The sequence below is a fragment of the Acomys russatus genome, chromosome 10 (assembly GCF_903995435.1).
Source record: "Acomys russatus chromosome 10, mAcoRus1.1, whole genome shotgun sequence".
NCBI lineage: Eukaryota > Metazoa > Chordata > Mammalia > Rodentia > Muridae > Acomys > Acomys russatus.
Window position 1 is genome coordinate 65,790,216 of NC_067146.1, and position 6,878 is coordinate 65,797,093.

A 6,878-nucleotide genomic window follows, 5' to 3' on the forward strand; every position below is an offset into this window, starting at 1 on the left:
TCTTAGGAATTACGGAGTGTCATTCCAGGCCTGGTCAATGCATGGATGAGGCTCCAGATACAAATGCAAGGTACCTAGTTGGCCCAGCTATGCTCCACAGAAAATTTCTTTCTTCTCTCCTTGCTCCCTCCTTCCTTCCTTCCTTCCCTTCTTCCCTCCCTCCCTCTTTTTCTCCCTCCCTCCCTCCCTTCTGTCCCTCCTTCTCTCCCCCTTCTCCCTCCTGGTTTTTTTTTTCAGGCTAGAAGCTGTCTTCCTCTAGACTATCTTGTTGGGTCTAAATTTCTGGATGAAAATCAATATCTATCATATCTCATCTCTATTAACTTAAAACATCTATCTTGATCTAAAAACATATTCTGTCTCATTCCAAGTTGGGTTTGGAGAAGATATGAGAAATTAAGACAGTGAGTGTTTCAGAAGATGTTAAGGGGAAGGAAACAGACATTCTCTTGGTACCTATATGTATCGAACACAATGGCAGAAATGTCCATATTTGTCAGACTTAACACACATAGGAAATGCCAATCATCCATCCCTTGAAGTCCTTGGATTGCTGGACAAACTCATAACCATTTTAGTTGCCTGATGCTTTTCATAGGGCTGAGAGGAGTATGAATGGCGTGTAACCCTGGAAATGTAACAACTGCTAATTCTAGAAGCTTCTTGAGTAGGGAAAAAGATTTTATGATGCGAGGGCCCCTTTATCTTCCAGGAGCTGAAAAAGTGGTGCCCAGGGAAAGGACGCCAGAGTCTTCTCCAGAGAGTGGCTCACTGGGGAAATCACCTGCCGGTGATCTTGCTAAAATTACCCAGATCTTTTGTGCAGGACAGTTTTCTTACAAGAGATCACTGCGTCATAGAACCTGCTCCGCTGATAGGCAAACACAAATTCTGAGTTCTCAAAAAAAAAAAAAAAAAAAGCAAAAAACAAAAACAAATTCTGAGTTCTCTTCTCTGCCCTGTGCTGAGAGCTAACATGTAAAGGCTTTTGCCTGTGACTTGTTTCACACCTCACTGTCCTCAGGTAAACTTAAAGCAGCGAATGATCTGCCTCTCGTGCAAAAGGGTTTGCAGTAGGCAGGTATATTAAGGCATTAAGGACTCACTAATACACAAACAGGGCTGTTCTAGTCACTAGTGAAATATGCTCTATCAATTCTCAGATTTATATCACTCTGCATGTCTTTGTGAATTCCCTAGGAACTTCCAAACCTTGTGTGAAATATTCTTTACAGCTGGTGAAGATGCAGTGACATCTCTTCATGTGTTAGAGGGAAGGATGTGGGGTTTTGAATTTAACTCTGTACTTGTTGCTTGCTGTCCTTAGCTGTCTGAGACAGGAGTGTGATTCCCTCTTTAGCTCTCAGCTTCCATATGTAGATAATGTGAGACCTGGTGACGGCACTGATAAGTCCACTGAGGGTGAGGATCTAAATTCCTGGGGAAGAGGAAACAGACCACTGATTATTTCTGGAAACCTCTGTTTGTTTGTTTTTCTGTTTGTTTTCTCATAGTCAGAGAGGACAACTGATGGACGTAGTCTGCCCCAGAGATTGCCACAGGGAAACAGCATGCAGGGCACATAGCATTGAACATGGTTTCTTGTGCTCAATGAGTAATTTGGGGGCATGTTGCATTGCTAATTGGGCATTGCTTCGGGTCTGATGGAGCCAAACAGAAGAGCCCTCAAATTGGTGATGGGAAGGGAACATATTCTCTTGAGGTTTGAGTATAGCCCATCTTGAGGACACTCCTCTTCCACCTCCCCAGAAACATGCAGATCTGTACCATCTAAATCACTGGTGGTGAAAGTAGGTCTATAAGCAAGGCAACAGTCTTTAGAGGGGTTCAGGTCATAACGGTGGCCAGCAGTAGGAAGTGTCACCAGAAGTTCTGAGGTTGGACCAGGGAAATAAAGTTGATTTCCCATTTACGGTCACACTTCGAGTTTCTGTGTTCTCACAAGCACAAGGGGTGGGGGGAGGGCACATGCCCAAGGTTGACAAGGAAGACGAAGCTCTTTCTCATCATCTTCTGTGGGAATAAGGATGGGAATGGGACCCTATTCCTCCCTCCTACCCTTTTGCCTCTGGGTGAAAGTAGTGCAATCTGAACCAGATGCTACCCTTTGGCCTGAGTTTCTTGCTACCTTCCTCTGTCAGCATTATACGACTGCTCTGAGCATGAAATAAGACATGTATATCATCTGACGTGTTGTAGGTCACACATTGATATGGATCTCCTGCATTCCAGATGCATTACTGGGGGCAGCTCAGTGTATGCTGTGGAGTAGCTGATCCTCACGTGCTCCTGTTTGCATCTAGATAGCATCTATGTAAAGAAGACATCCGTGCACGCACATTGACCATGGAGAGGATATATTGAAGGCATGGAAACTGGGGGGGAAGGGTCTGCCTATGGCGTGGATTCTGGGCATGGTGCTGGATGCTGTCACTGTTCCCTGCAATGTTCTCTTGGCCTACCCTGTAGGCCATTTGTGCCTTGGGTGGGCTGTTTCCTTAAGCACACTATTCTGTTTAAAGCTTTTCTCTGGCCTTGTAAGCATGTGATGCCTGAGATGCTATGGAACTGATATCCCTAGGAGCCACTCCTAAGGGTCCAGAGGTTGGTGGATAGGGAGTCCATCTTCGTTTCTTGATGAAGGTCGCCTCTAAGTTGCACTCTTCCCAGTCTCACACAGGATCCCTAGTGCTCCTGAGTCGTAGTTGTCCACAGCAGTAGTGTGCTTACTGCTTCTTGTCAGGTCCGAGACCGTTCATTTGGGTGAGAGATTCCTTAGGAGAGTTCTTGACGCCATAGAAGGCAGCGCGGTGGGAGCTCGGCAGAGAACTCAGGCCTACAAGGCTGACTATTCCTCTGGCAGTCTTCATGGTGAGCTTGTGAGTAGCAGGAAACAATGCAGCACCACTGATTTCAAAAGCGTGTGTCCTGAGCTATGTGGCAAAGTGGAGACAAATTAGGGCTCTGTCTAGGGGAAAGTGAAGTATACTTACCTTCCTCCGGATGGAGACCGATGTCACCTGTTTTATGGCTGCGAGGGAACCTGTGCATGTGCGTGGGCTTCAGAGAAGGCTGTGGGTCGGTGGGGGTGCATGCGAGGGGTGGGGGAGGTGGAGGAGGGAGGCGAGGTGGGGGTGGGGGGAGGGTGGTGGTAGGAGTCTAAAGTTTCTATCCATGCTACTTCAAGCAGCTTTAGGGCTTTGCTGTTGTGTTTCTCCTGTAATAAAAGAACTTCACAGTTCCTGTTTGTCACAGAGCCCTTCTGGGGCCTAATTAATCCTGTGGAAAGAGCGAGGAACATTTCCAGCAGGCCTGGCTCCTAGAGTCTGCTCTGGGATCCATGGTGCCCAACAAGAGCATGCTCCTTTTCCTGGGTCTTGTTTTTAGTAAGCCAAAGCAAAGCAAGATCTTCCCTCAGGCCTTTTATTAAAGGACTCTAAAATGCAAATTTCACTTTGAATTTAATTTTTGAGTACTCAGGTATATATGAGTACATATGCACATGTAATTATGTAAACATAAAATCATGTTTCCCAGTGGCATTTTCAAAAGTCCTCAGTGTTGTTTGTTCCCTTTCTCCTTTCTTTTATTATCCTTCATTTCCCACCTCAGCTAAAGTCCCTTCCTCCCTTTTATCCAATGCCCCCCTCATAGCACCTGTGTTCAATTATCCCCTCTCCAGAGCATCTTCTCTCCCAATAGTTCCTCTTTCCTGTCCCATCCTCCCTTTTATCCAATGCCCCCCTCATAGCACCTGTGTTCGATTGTCCCTCTCCAGAGCATCTTCTCTCCCTCTTTCCTGTCTTGGTTGTGCAGTTACTTCAGGTTGTATGCTCACATTTAAAGATTTAGAGATAGGAGCTACAAAAAAGAGAATATTTGGCCTTTTCCCCGCTGGCACTGGGGTGTGTCAAGAAGTTCTAAGTCTTTGGACAATATAACACAGGTTGTTATGCAGCCCAGGCTACTGCCCTCTGACTTGTTATACAGCGGAGGACCACCTTCAATTCCTGATCTTAGTCCATCTGCCTCCCAAGGGCTGGGATTACACCACATCTGGCTGATGCTGTTCTTCTATTTTTCTATTCCTGAAATCTTACTAAGGCCAATACTAAAATAAAGGGCAACACAACTGCAACCACCACATGAAACAAACACAGAAAAAACAATCAACCAAATGGACAAAAACTTCCCCCTCCCAGCAAACCTTCATAGCTAATGGATACCACAAGAATATGTCACAATATTCTGGGTAATCTTTCTTGTCCAGGCAAAAGTAGCTGTGTCTTGTAAGCTTGTCACAGTGCATGTTGAGCACATGGTATGCAGTAGGGATTGTGCCATGCTCTCACAAGGTCTCTGCTACTGGACAATATTTTGAAGTTTTTAGTGTTTCCGCTTTACAAAGAAGAAAACTAAAATCCAAAAAAATTGCCTACCACGCTCTAAGTTCACAGCCAGGATTTAAGTACAAGTATTTTTGTTTGTTTTTGTTTGAACTAGGTCCTCAGGCAGCCCCGACTGGCCTGGAACTCACAGAGATATACCTGTCTCTGCCTCCTGAGTGCTGGGTTTAAAGGTGTGTACCATCATGCCTGTGGCATCTAAGGCAAAGCATAGGGAGTCTTGTGGAAAAGTTGGGGGAAGGCTAGAAGGACCTAGAAGTGACAGGATCTCCACAGGAAGACCCCCAGAAATAAATACAAGGGTCCATAGGTGCTTGCAGAGACTGAAGCACCAACCAAGGACCATACATGGACTTGACCTAGGCCCCCTACATGGATGTAACCAATAGGTAGCTGGGGCTTCATGAGGGCGCCCTAGTAAGGGAGTGGGGACTGTCTCTGACATGGAGTCTGTCACCAGCTTTTTAAAAAAAAAAATCATTTCTCCCTAGTAGGGCTGCCACAGGGGAAGAGTCCTGATGTAACTTGATGAGCTGAAGTGAGTTGGTGGGCGTGGGGCTCCCTTTTTCTGAGGAACAGGGACCGGGCATGAGGGAAAGGGAGGGAGCGAAGGTGGGACTGGGAGAAGAGGAGGGGGGGCTCCTATCAGGATGTAAACTGAATACATAAATAAATAAATACATTTAAAAGAATTTAAATTTAAATCAATGTTCATTGTCAATCTTAGACTTTAACTGACTCAGAGAGTGTTTAGTCTGCAGGTTTCATGTTTTGCTCCCCAGAAGATAAGTAAAGCGAATAGTGCTTGAAGGTCATGATAGACCTTATGGTGGGGTCCCAGTCAGCCTCTTGTGAAGTATCCCCCATATTGGCTACATGACCATTTTTGGCTAATGGAACATCAGCAGACAGGACATAAGCATAGGCTGTGTACACAGTTGTACACTGTGCCGTCTGCTGGCACGGTGGCTGGAGCCCAGCTGTCATGCTGCTGTGATATCAAGGTTACCCTACTGGAGAGAGATCAGAGAGAGAAGCCACAACTGGAGACACCAGATGAAAAGAAAGCCAGTGGGAAGGAGACTGTGAGGCACTGCTTGAATTCCTTGTGGCATGTAAACTGCCTGACTGAAGCAGCCAACACAGCACGGAGCAGAAGAACCCACGGGCAGGAGAAATCGCCAACACTTTAAGTTGCAATGTTTTGGCGCATATGTGTATGAGTGTGTGTGTGCGTGCTTGTGTGTGTGTGTGCGTGTGTGTGTGTGCGTGTGTGTGCGTGTGTGTGTGTGTGTGCGTGTGTGTGTGTGTGTGTGTGTGTGTGTGTGTGTGTCTGTGTGTGTGTGTGTGTGTGTAATATAGCAAGACACACAGGGTGGGAGCACAGGGCCTGCGGGAAGCAGGAGGGATACCCATGTGAGTTTACTTCCCAGTCAGTCTTCTCACAGAGGCCATTCAACCACAGTTCCTGGCTCTGGGAAGGTAGCAAGAGCTCCTTCCGTGTGAATGGCTTCTGGGCCAGCTCTCAGCACATGGTGCTAGTAAATCCGTCAGTGCTTTGTTTATTTTAATCACTGCTTGTTCTGGCCAGATCTCATTGGAGATGAAGGCAGCACAGCAAGCCCCGAAGAACAGCAGGTTCTACAAAAATGCCAACACCTGGCGGTCCTTATTAGACAGAAGCCTATACAGTTGGTTTCATTTTAGCAAAACTTCACAAGGTTTAAAGCATTAGGTCTGGTCATCCAATTAGTCTTGATCGTTAATGCTCACATCCATAGAGAAAAAGGTTTAAACAAGAAATTAGAGTTGACAAAAATAGGATATGTCAAGCCAAAATTATTTTATCATTTTCTCTCTTTAGATGCATTTTAAAAATTGTATCAATTGGTTGCTGTTGTTGTGTGTGTGTGTTTGTGTGTGCATGTGGAGGACAACTTGCAGGAGTCAGTTCTCTTCTACCATGTTAGACCCAAGGATTGAACTCAGGCTGTTAGACTTGGCAGTCAGAACCTTATCTATTGCACCATCTAGACATCTCTCTCTCTCTCTCTCTCTCTCTCTCTCTCTCTCTCTCTCTCTCTCTCTCTCTGTCTTTGTCTCCTCCCTCCTTCCCTCCCATCCTCCTTCCTCCCTTCTCCCCTTTTAATCCTAGAAGGTAAGACTTTTACTTATAAAAGTTATTTACCTCTTGAGTGACCCCCAAGATGGCTGCCCATCCAAAGGCATTGCACTCAACTGTCCCCTTGCAGTATTCCCTACTGGAAACCATTACTTCAGTGTCTACTTCTGTCTCTGGCTTTCCTGCTTATCAACATCTATGGTATAGGATGACAGTTTTAGCTGCTTTGCTTGAGGAATATTTGGCTACAGATCCATGAAGTGTTACCTTTGCGTGGATGAGTGGGCAGAGTAAGCTGATGGCAAGGGCAGATTAATCAGGGCAACTTT